Source organism: Schistocerca gregaria, chromosome X (genome assembly GCF_023897955.1).
Source record: "Schistocerca gregaria isolate iqSchGreg1 chromosome X, iqSchGreg1.2, whole genome shotgun sequence".
In the NCBI taxonomy this organism is placed as follows: Eukaryota; Metazoa; Arthropoda; class Insecta; order Orthoptera; family Acrididae; genus Schistocerca; species Schistocerca gregaria.
The window spans coordinates 607392758-607405270 of record NC_064931.1 but is presented as its reverse complement, the minus strand read 5'-3'; the positions used below and the strand labels follow the sequence as shown (position 1 = coordinate 607405270).

Below are 12513 nucleotides of genomic sequence, written 5' to 3'. Positions count from 1 at the left end.
GTGAGCATTTATCACTGGACACCTTGTGGCATACGGAGGTCACCCTGTAGATTGATTTCCATTCTCCAATGAGAGTTCTTGGAGAGTCTTTGATGGAACGGGACGACCCTGAACATGTCTGTCAAGCATGTCCCACATATGCAAGATGGAGTTTAGGTTAGTACTCACTGCCAACCATTCCATTACTTCAACATACAGGCTTCGCAAGACATCCCTGCTGACACCTGCCATGTAGTCCCTGCCATTAAAAGGAATTCATGGTCACACTGAAGCATCCCCACATCACAAAACCTTGGAGGTCTATCAATTTCCTGGACAACATTTGGCAGGTACCACTCACCATGGTTCTTCACACACAAATACAGCCATCACCTTGCATCAGAGGATATCTGGACTCCTCTGTGGATAACACATTTCACCAGTGACAAAGTAGTCAGTTGACATGGGAATGACAGAACTGAATGTGAGCTGCTAGTTGTCACATCAAGCAGGGTACTTGAACAGGATGTCTGGGTCGTAAGGTCCTTTTTCATAACCTTCTCATTATACTCTGATTGAACACAGCGGCCCCTGTGGCCCTTCTGACATCATCATGCAGAACAGATCACTCTTACAACTTGCACAGCATTAAGATGTTGCATTGCTTGTGCTTGGTTGAATACAATGTCCACTAATGACAAGTGCCTCGTGTATCTCACTAAAAAACACTGGGACACTGGTACTTCGTTCTGAGGTGTCACCTGGCACTATACTGCATAATACTGCCAACAGATGACATATGATTTTAACTGCTGCCAACATTGAAAGCGAAGATCTGAAGCCGTGCAACGAGACCACAGGTACCGCCTGTACCAAAATAAATTTAACATATTTGATGTCGTTACACGCGTTCCACTAATTCTTTTGAACAGTGTATAGTTTACGCAACGTAAGCAGCATGCACCAGGAAGTTGTCAGGAGGCATGAATGTTGTGTGTTCCATATTGATTTGGTGCTTAAGGCAACATCTCATAGCAATGACAGGAGCACATCATAATGTTAGTAATATGTTTACAGTCAATGTAAATATAGCATGTGAATCATGGATGTATGAGTGTGTGAATGATTCAAGATGTATCGAAGGCTGGTTGTGAGGGGGGGGGGGGGGGGGGGGGGGGACAGTACTGTGATGCACTGTTAAGACTCTTTATGGCAGGCTTCTTCGCCATGCCATGTAAAGAACTGTGTCCACATCTACATTTGATTCAAGAAAGGTAGAAAGCAGAAAGTTGAGTATCTGCTGTGCTGCTGAAAAGACATACGGTATGTGAACAAAGCAAAGTTGCTGAACTTACTGAAGTAGTTTTCTGGAAAACATTTTACTCGTAGAATAAAAAATGAGACACCACATATTTTGGATTTACTCTCTTTTTTTCCTTTTTCTTTTTGGCTATGTGTTTTTTCTCAAACAATTACAGGGAAACTATTGGTTAAAAATATTGTATTATTTCAGGCCATAAGTCTCAGAGTGATGATGTAGTAGTTATCTTTTCTTTATTGGTCATATTTATTACAATTCTTCAAAGATGAATAACTCACTGGCAACTGTTTGAAGAATTTGATTTGTAGAAAATTACAAGTGTGAATTGTGACTGGGGAGATACAGAAATTGGTTGTCTGAAATTGCTATTATATTTTAAACTGCATGCCTCAACTGTCTGTAGAAATATTTGGATATCATCTGTATTCATCCTCAAGGAATTTCCGAATACCATTCATGAAGATCAGGCCCACGTCTTTATTATCTTTCAATGGCCTAAATCTCTTTCTTGGCAGTGGAGATTCATTTACCAGCCTTCTGTATATTTTGAAAGTGCCCAAACAAATAATATCTTTCGCCCCATCAAGCAGAGAATCATGTTTGCACGTATGTTTGACTCAAGGAAACACAAAGCTGAAAGCTGAGTCATCTGCTGTGTTGCTGCAAAACTAAATAAATGCAGGAATGAAGTTCAGCTGTGTCCCATGTCATGTTTTATTTTATGCACACATAATTGAAAACCACAGGTTTCGGACTATGTTTTTTATCACTATGCAACTGTTCTGAAGTGGTTGCAATCAAGTGAATGGCACTTATAAGGAGACCAGGCCTACTCATCATCACCGACTTTGCCTAAATTTACAGTTATACAGGGCTTGACCAGGAATAAAAGTGACAGAAGTGAGAGCTCCAGATGGCCAAGCATTTAAGGAAAAAAAGCATTTATAGCACAAATTGGACGAGACATGAGCCATTTATATTAGCATACTTTTAATGCAGCACTTGGCGCACCAGATCGAGTAGAGACATAATACGAGGGCAATGGGTTGGAGTCCGTATGTGGAAACAACATTTTTTGTTTTCAATTTTTACATTATTTAAACTGAAAATAAACAAAGTAACACTCAGTATATTGCATTTATTAAATTAACAGGTATGAAAAGGAAAGGCAAAGGAAAATGTGGGATTGCAAATAAATTTGCTGGAAGAGATTGTAATATGCGTGTGAGAAATTTGTATACAAAAAATGATTGTTTTATTATTTTACAGTTGATGATTTACATGTTAAAACAGGGGGACTTGTTTGCATACAACTGCTGAGGGCCACTCAGAGGTGAAAATGAGACTAATGTGAGTCCTATACACTTTAATTACAGTACCCTCTTGTAAACTTATTTGCTGGATCCTTGTGGATGCTGTTAGTACAATTCTTTCTTGGAAATTATTTGCAATCCCAATTTTCTTTTGTTTCTCCTTTTCATGCATTTTATGAAGATGATAATAAATGCAATATATCGAGCATTATTCTGGTTTATTTGCAGTGTAAGTAATACTAAAATGAAAATAAAGAAATTCAAAAACAAGTTTCTGCATAGGGACTCAACCCCATGGTCCTTATATTATTATTCTACACTCTTTCCACTGCACCAACCACTGCCACTGAACTATGCTATCATAAAAGACCAATCCATGCCAAAAATGCTTGTTTTTCTAAACACTTAGCCATCTGGAGCTCCCACTTCAATGACTTTCATTTCCGTTCAAGCACTGCATTATCATAAATTTGGATTCAATCAGTGCAACTGTCTCACTACTTGTCATTTCCCCTCCTGTTCCACTTGCAAATATTCTGAGGAAAAAACAACTGTCCGTATGCCTCCATATGAGCCCTAATTTCTCGTATCTTATCTTTGTGGTTCTTACATGCAATATACATTGGCGGTAGAAGAATCGTTCAGCAGTCAGCTTCAAATGCCGGTTCTTTAAATTTCCTCAATAGTATTTCTTGAAAAGAATATTGCCTTCCCTCCAGTGATTCCCACTTGAGCTAGTGAGGCATCTATGTAACACTTATGTGTTGTTTGAATCTACTGATAACAAATCTAGCCGCCCACATCTGAATTGCTTCGATGTTAAGCAACACCTGCGGAAAGGGGAGCTGCAGTGTACTGTGAAATATGAGCCATATTTTGTTTCTATGACCTTCCACATCATTTAGTGATGAATGCTAGATTAAGGAGCAGAGTGAAAAAAATTACCCTGCCTTGATCCTACAACCTTTTTGTTTCCATTCAAATGCTCTACAGCTTCACCATCACACCAGATGCGCATATGGTCACACTTTTTACTGTCTCAAGGCACTGCTGCAGTCTCTAGTTATGATGACTGTTGGTTAGGTGGCATAGGAATTGTTTCTATAACGTAAGTTTAATTCATTGTATTTCAAACAATTTCTATAATATATTTATAAATTACATACACAAACCTTCCACATGAATCAGTGTTTCTACTAACGAAAAAGAGATCAAAATCCTTATAGCAATTCCTGAGATTAGCCTGCACATAGAGATAGACATAAGGAAGCGATCTTAATTTATATATACACTTGCACCATAAACCAATTAGTTGAATGGGGTAGAAATTGGTAGATGTACTGTACACATGTACAGACAAACAAATGATTACAAAAAAATTTATGACTTATTCAAGAGAAAGAGCTTCACAAATTGAGCAAGTCAATAATGCAGCTTCACAAATTGAGCAAGTCAATTATGTGTTGGTCCTCATAAAGTTGTTGCATGTTGTCCTGAGGGATATCAATTCAAATTCTGCCAAATTGGCACTTTAGATAGTCAAGGTCCCAAGTAAGTCAGAGGGTCCTGCCCATAATGCTCCAAAAGTTCTCAATTGAGGAGAGATCCAGTGACCTTGCTGGCCAATGGGGGGTTTGTCAAGCACAAAGGCAAGCAGTAGAAACTCTTGCTGTGTGCAGGCAGATATTATCTTGCTGAAATATAATACCAGGGTGGCTTGCAATAGAATATTGTTGTGCTGCAATGGTGCTGCGGATGACAACCAAAGGCGTCTTGCTATGAAAAGAAATGGCACCTCAGATAGTCATTCCTGGTTGTCAGGCAATATAGAGGGTGACAGTCAGGTTGGTACCTCTCAGCTGTCCAGAGCATTTCCAGATTTGTCTTCACTGGTCATTGGGGCTGAACCTGAAGCAGGATTCATTACCGAAGACAATCCTATTCCAATCAATGAGATTCCAGGTCAAAGACATGTCTGGAGATGACCCTGACAGCAAATGGGATACAGCACAGTGGCATTCTACACCCTGTTTTATTGTCCCTCGTGGTAAGCCATCTTGGGCCTACATTTCAGTTAGATAATGTCCATTGCACAAGGCAAGAATTTCTGCTGCTTGTCATCATGCTTGCCAAATCCTACGTTGGCCAGCAAGGTTGATGTATCTCTTCTCAACTGATAATATTTGGAGTATTATTGGTAGTCATCCAACAAGCTTGAGATTTTGACATTCTTACATGTCAATTAGACTGAATTTGGCAGGATATCCCTCAGGAGGACATCCAAAAACTCTGTCTATCAATTCCAAGCTCAATAACTGCTTGCATAAGGGCCAGAGGTTATATATAGAGATGTAGATATCAATTTCCAAAGTTTTGTAGGTAATTTTTGAAAAATAAAGTAGCTAAAAAGTCAACAAACGACTAGAAATTCTAGAAAATTTCACAGAATGCTTTTTAGTTGCTCCATTTGAGGACTAGCCCACATGAATGGGCTTGTGGGCTGACAGGCTGAGCAAAATTCTAGCCAGGTAAGGGCACCCATTCACAGAAGACTGGCCATATCTTTTGTCAACAGGAAAACTGAGTTCACAGGTAGCATAACCAAACCACAGAACATCGAGTAAAGCAAGGCAGATAGGGAAAGAACCTCTACTAAGAAAAACATAGTAGGATGACTAACTGTCCTGAATGTAGTTTGAAACAATCGAAAAAAACAGCATTCCTCTTTATTACATGCTCACATAGCCATAGACTGCAGATTTCTGTTCACAATCTGTAGTGTTATGTAAAATATCGATAATGATGAGTGCAAACTACGATTTTATATCATGTTAATCATAATTCTTGTATGTTATGCTAAAGCAATGTACTAAGCATTAATGTAAACAAATTATTATTATATTTTATTGCTTTTACTATTTGTTAGCCTCTAGCGGTGTGCAAAGGTACTGTGGTGCAGAGATTTCAATGTGTGCCACAACTGAAGACATGTACCTGCAAAAAATGAAGAATTAATTATGTAACTCTATTTTCTGAGGCGATAAAAAACTTCATCAGTACCTTTCTTAGTTCTCCCAACACCTACCTTAAAGTCTTCCAATGCCATTGTTCTTTGTCACACTATCAGGAAACTGAAACTGATGTCATTATTACCCATAACTTCTTCCTTCTTACAGACAAATTTAAAAGTAAATGATGGTGACAGCTACGGGGACATGATGTAACTGGCCTACACCAACTTTTTATCCATTATATGCAACAGGCATTCCCACCTTAAATCTACTTATTCCACATCAAAATCCTAAGCTACATGTCTATATACTGACCTTCATGTGATGAGGCTCACATCAAAACCTTTGTTAGTGTCAAACAAATTATTACATTTCACTCCCCTGTGATGCACTGCAATATCCTTCCACCCTCCTTAAATCAGTCTTACACAGGTTCCCCTCCCCCCCTCTTGTATTTTTTCTTCCTTCTTTTCTCCTTATTCTCCAATTACAATTTATTAACCTGTTATACTACATTTTTCATTTTATTCTACTTTATTACTTTTTATCTTTTAGTTCTTTTTCTTGTTCTATATCTGTCTTTTTTGTTCTTCTATCCCTTCACTGTGCTCAGGCTGGTAACAATACTTACTTATCTGCCATTATGAGTTTCCCCATCTCTTCTCCTCCCCCCCCCCCCCCCCCCCCATCGCCACCCCACCCAATAATGAAGAGTCTAATTCAATTTTCTTCATATTTGTCTCTGCTGTTACATTCACCTCGTGGATCCCTCTTAACTTGCATTCTGGGTTACTTGCTCACCTCCCTTTTCTTAGGACCACTCTCAATTTTGTTCCTCTTTTCTCCCTACGAAGAAGGAACCTAAGGTTGGAAGATGCTGTTTTTATTTATTTATGGCTTCCATTGATTCAACTTGAAGTTGCATCTCCTGAAGTTAATGACTAGCTAACCTATCAGACTTTTTGTTAAATCAATAAATAAACAGGATGTATAATAATCAATGCCTTCAGTTACAAATATTTGTTTTTTTTTTTATGTTACACATTGTACTTTGGCCCACATGAGTTCTTTGTCAGGTGTAATTAGATTTTTACAAAAGATTTCTTGTTCTTTCAAATGCAGATGTAAACAAAGAGCTTTGAGTGAAGTCATGGGTTGAAATGAAGTGCAGTTGTCAACATTACATTCCAAAATAAAGTCAAGGAATGTTCTTCACTACTTCTCTAGAAAGTAAATTTCCACAGTCTCCATTACTTGAGAGATAGAGAACTTACGTAAGAAATGAAGTACACCAGATTATGAATGCACAGGGGATTAAAAGCATTGTGTAACATAATAAAACACAAATATCTTATTGCTGTAACTTGTGTGTCATGTCCACAAATGTGAATTGTGGATGTAATTGCATTTCACTTACATACAAGAAAAGGAAGAGGTTAATTCTGCTTTCTATTCATGAGGAACAAAAGATTACTTGCACTATTGACCTGTGAACTTTAATTTTCAGTTATTTTAGTTAGTTCTCACCATCAACAGCACTTGTTTCTGCATATCGTGTAACTGTTTCAAAGAGTGTGAAAATGCAGTGTTTTTCTGAGTTAAATAAATTCATTCACAGTGACTAATGTGTTACAGTCACAGCAGTGACCATAATGATAAGTCCTAACATTTATTCTATGAAAGAGAGTGGGCAATACTCAAAACATAAGTGTAACAGAAAATTCTCTGTTAAATGAAGCTGATGAAGTGTGTATGGGAAACAATGTAGATGCTGTTACTATCACAGTAATTCAAAAAATATGCAGTAGGGTACTGCCTGTTGCAAAAAAAACTTATCCAGTGACAAAATAATATATAATGCAGAAAATAAAAGCAAAGTAGTATGGAACATCACAAAACATGAAAATCGAACAGGCAGACACAAGTACAATAACATTGGGTAGAACAATAGAGAATTGACAGGAATTGGCAAATTTTGTAAATGACTATTTTTTTCTGGTATTGCAAAGAAGTTGCAGCCTAAAGCACATGTAGCACCCACAATGAATTACACTGCAAGCAGAATGTTGCTTCCACAACAGAACTTCAAGTCAGAAAGACAATACAGAATTAAAAAATAATAAGTTAATAGGCATGGACAAGGTTCCAGTACCTGTTCTGGAGAGCTGCACAGATAGCACACAAAAATTATTAACAAAAATAATAAACAAGTCCTTAAGTTCAGGTTCTTTTCCAGAGTACCTAAAATATGTACAAGTCATGCTCTTACCACAGAAAGGTAATGCAGGGAGTATTGAAAACCCTGAGACAGTTTCAATACTGTCTGTATTTAAAAAATAACTGAATCAGTCATTAAAGAGAGGCTAATGAGTTACATGAATAAATAAAACCATTTTCATGAAACACAGTTTTTCTACCAAAGTGCAAAGTGGGAGAAGTACAATATCAGCCACAACAGAGTTCACAAAAAAAGTGGTACGTGAAGCTCTTGACTGTATTACAGGCATATTCTTCCTATTGTCCAAAGCTTTTGGCACAGTTTTCCATAAAATACTACTGAACAAGCTAGAAGCACTACATGTAAGAGGAATAACAAATGAGTGGTTGCAGCCTTACCTGAAGATCACGGTGCAAATGGTAGAGAGAATTCACACATCTAACGAAGGTGGTCTTTTTTTTTTTTTTTTTTTTTTTGCGTAGCAGAGTTCACACAAGAAACACATAAACATAGGTGTGCCTCAGGGTAGCGTATTGGACCCAATTCTGTTCTTAATATGCATATCAAAGATTTTCCAAGCTGTGTATGACATGGAGAAAAATTTCTCTGCGCTGATGACAGCAATATCATAATTGTTGATAAAACACCAGAATTCCTAATTGACAGGGCACAAGAAACCCTCAAGGCTGTTTACAATTGGACATAAAGTACACTCCTGGAAACTGAAATAAGAACACCGTGAATTCATTGTCCCAGGAAGGGGAAACTTTATTGACACATTCCTGGGGTCAGATACATCACATGGTCACACTGACAGAACCACAGGCACATAGACACAGGCAACAGAGCATGCACAATGTCGGCACTAGTACAGTGTATATCCACCTTTCGCAGCAATGCAGGCTATTCTCCCATGGAGACGATCGTAGAGATGCTGGATGTAGTCCTGTGGAACGGCTTGCCATGCCATTTCCACCTGGCGCCTCAGTTGGACCAGCGTTCGTGCTGGACGTGCAGACCGCGTGAAACGACACTTCATCCAGTCCCAAACATGCTCAATGGGGGACAGATCCGGAGATCTTGCTGGCCAAGGTAGTTGACTTACACCTTCTAGAGTACGTTGGGTGGCAAGGGATACATGCTGACGTGCATTGTCTTGTTGGAACAGCAAGTTCCCTTGCCGGTCTAGGAATGGTAGAATGATGGGTTCGATGACAGTTTGGATGTACCGTGCACTATTCAGTGTCCCCTCGACAATCACCAGAGGTGTACGGCCAGTGTAGGAGATCGCTCCCCACACCATGATGCCGGGTGTTGGCCCTGTGTGCCTTGGTCGTATGCAGTCCTGATTGTGGCGCTAACCTGCACGGCGCCAAACACGCATACGACCATCATTGGCACCAAGGCAGAAGTGACTCTCATCGCTGAAGACGACACATCTCCATTCGTCCCTCCATTCACGCCTGTCGCGACACCACTGGAGGCGGGCTGCACGATGTTGGGGCGTGAGCGGAAGACGGCCTAATGGTGTACGGGACCGTAGCCCTGCTTCATGGAGACGGTTGTGAATGGTCCTCGCCGATACCCCAGGAGCAACAGTGTCCGTAATTTGCTGGGAAGTGGCAGTGCGGTCCCCTACGGCACTGCGTAGGATCCTACGGTCTTGGCGTGCATCCGTGCGTCGCTGCGGTCCGGTCCCAGGTCGACGGGCACGTGCACCTTCCGCCGACCACTGGCAACAACATCGATGTACTGTGGAGACCTCACGCCCCACGTGTTGAGCAATTCGGCGGTATGTCCACCCGGCCTCCCGCATGCCCACTATACGCCCTCGCTCAAAGTCCGTCAACTGCACATACGGTTCACGTCCACGCTGTCGCGGCATTCTACCAGTGTTAAAGACTGCGATGGAGCTCCGTATGCCACGGCAAACTGGCTGACACTGACGGCGGCGGTGCACAAATGCTGCGCAGCTAGCGCCATTCGACGGCCAACACCGCAGTTCCTGGTGTGTCCACTGTGCCGTGCGTGTGATCATTGCTTGTACAGCCCTCTCGCAGTGTCCGGAGCAAGTATGGTGGGTCTGACACACCGGTGTCAATGTGTTCTTTTTTCCATTTCCAGGAGTGTAGAACGAACAGTATTCACTTCAGTATAAAGAGGGAAAACAACTCTGCAGAATTAAGCATAGGTGATAAATTCATGTAAATGACATAGTTTTTAAGGATAAATACTGATTGTTGATTAACACTGACTAAACACACAAAGATATCGGAAAAAAGAACTACTTCAACATGTTACGCTCTTAGGATTCTATCACCAGTTTGTAACAGCCAATGTCTTGTGGTGACATACTAATCACCAGTTTGTAACAGCCAATGTCTTGTGGTGACATACTATTCCTACATACACTGAAGTCTTAGCTATAGGATTCTTTTCCGGGGATAAAAGGCACAGATATGGACACAATTTTTAAACCGCAGGAAAGCACCATAAAAGTAATACTAGAAGTAGCAGTTGGAGTCATTGAAAAGAACTGTTTAAAAATCTGGGTCTCCTTACTGAACAAAGTGAGTACATCTGAGAGTATGTTGTGTACATGAAGGAGAACATTACTAAGTATTTTGCTAATAGTTCAATACATAACCATGAAACAAGAGCTATTTTAGACTTACATTTACCAAAGAAAAAAACATAAAAAACTCAAAACAATATTTTTTACCAATGAGTAAATTTGTTTAAGAAATTGCCCAATAAGTTGAAAAAGAATGATAAACACATCTATTTAAAAATTCAGCTAAAACATACTTTATTAGTAATGCATACTACACAATTAAGGATTACTTATTGGGCTAAGAATAGTGGTTGATAATGAAAGGGGATAACTACAACACCCTGTCACATTTTACAATACAAGATTACAATTTAATGCTGTTACAAGAAAATCATGTGCCAAGAACAACAATAAATTATAGTAATGTCTTTTCATTCTCTTGAGTTCACCACCTCACTCATCATGAGGAGATGCTGACTCGGTTTTTCTAAAAGGGGTGGGGGGGAGGACATGAAGATGTACATGGAGTACAGTTGCACATTTACAGGCCTGCAGTCAGTTTTCTGAGCACACTGAAGTTAGTGCAAGGGATTTAGTAGTATGTTCATAGTTCAGCAATGAAGGGCAAAACTATGGTTCGTGTGTGCGTGTAGCGATGAAGAGTAAAACTATATTTCATATTATAATTTATCTGGAACAAACTGTGTGTGAATCAAAGCACATTGTACAATTCAGCAATGAAGGGCAAAACTATGGTTCGTGTGTGTGTGTAGCGATGAAGAGTAAAACTATGTTCCATATTATAATTTATCTGGAACAAACTGTGTGCGACTCAAAGAACATTGTACAATACGGAATAGGGGAGTGCAGTTGTCAAGACGTTGACATCATAGTTGGGAGGATGGAGTTTTCTTTTCTATGATTTCCCTAAATCATTTCAGGCAAATGCCAGGATGCTTCCTTCATATAGGCCAAGGCTTGTATTAAATGACAAATGAATAAATAAATAAATAAGAGTAAAAACACATAACCTTCAATGGTGACTAGTAATAATATGGAAAAACCACATGACCGCAAACTAAAACCAGCTGTAAGTGTTGAATCGTTGTATATAGAGGATCAGAGAAAGCTAATGTATTATACTAAAATCTAACACACTCAAACACAAAAATGCAATCTTCACATTAAAGTACATAAATATACAGTGGATTGGATTCTGATAACGCAGCATCCCATAAAAGACACCTTTTCTGCAGCTGAGAAAACTAACAAGTTTCTTTTCAAATGGATTAAAAAAAAAAAAAAAAAAAAAAAAAAAAAAAAAAAAAAAAAAAAGAGAGAGAGAGAGAGAGAGAGAGAGAGAGAGTGTGTGAGTGATTAAAACATCTACATCTCAAAAAGTTAACCATAAAAAACATCTTTGAAGCACACCCTGAGAGAAGGAAATGTCATACAAAAATGACAAAATTAATTGGCCAAAAATACTGATTAATGAAATGTGGACCAATAGTGTTGTAACTTACGTCTGCACAGATGAATTACTGACACCCTGAAATTCAAGTGTAGAGCATAGAGAAAAAAGTGGACAACATGTATTTCTGATGAATTAAATAAATATTAAGGGAGTCTAAATTTCAGTTGAGAATAATTTACCAAAAGTAGCATATCAAGAAAAAACATTGATAAAGAGTGCAGGACTGTTTGAAACAAGCCTGTCACTACTGCTCAGATACAGAAAAGACCTTTAATTGATTGTAGAGGGAGACGGCATATAAGGATAGATTTCAGACAGTTACGGAGATAAATTCACATTGACAGGTAGTACTGGCAGTTACAAGTAAAGCCAGATCCTTCATCATCGTCATCACCATCAATCAATTTGATCACTTGGTGATGTGGCCTCTTTGAGTTGGACAACAACACAAGATCCCTGCAGGTTCTTCCATTTCTGTCGACCTTGAGCTTCCTGTTTCTAAGTCTCTGTTTCATCCGTCCAGGATCTTTTAAGCACACCATGTATTGAGGGTGGGGCTAGGTGGTTGGAAGATGGAAGGGGAGTGGGGTGGAGGAAGATGGGACGGATAAAAAGAGATAATCAGTCTCATCCTCCCACAAAA

The 12513-nt window shown here is 39.3% G+C and overlaps 1 protein-coding gene across 5 annotated transcripts in view; it reads right to left on the bottom strand.

The window, feature by feature from the left end:
- The window catches only part of LOC126297480 (transcription initiation factor TFIID subunit 3), a 310461-nt gene that overhangs the window by 108563 nt on the left and 189385 nt on the right, over positions 1 to 12513 (bottom strand). The window lies entirely within an intron of this gene.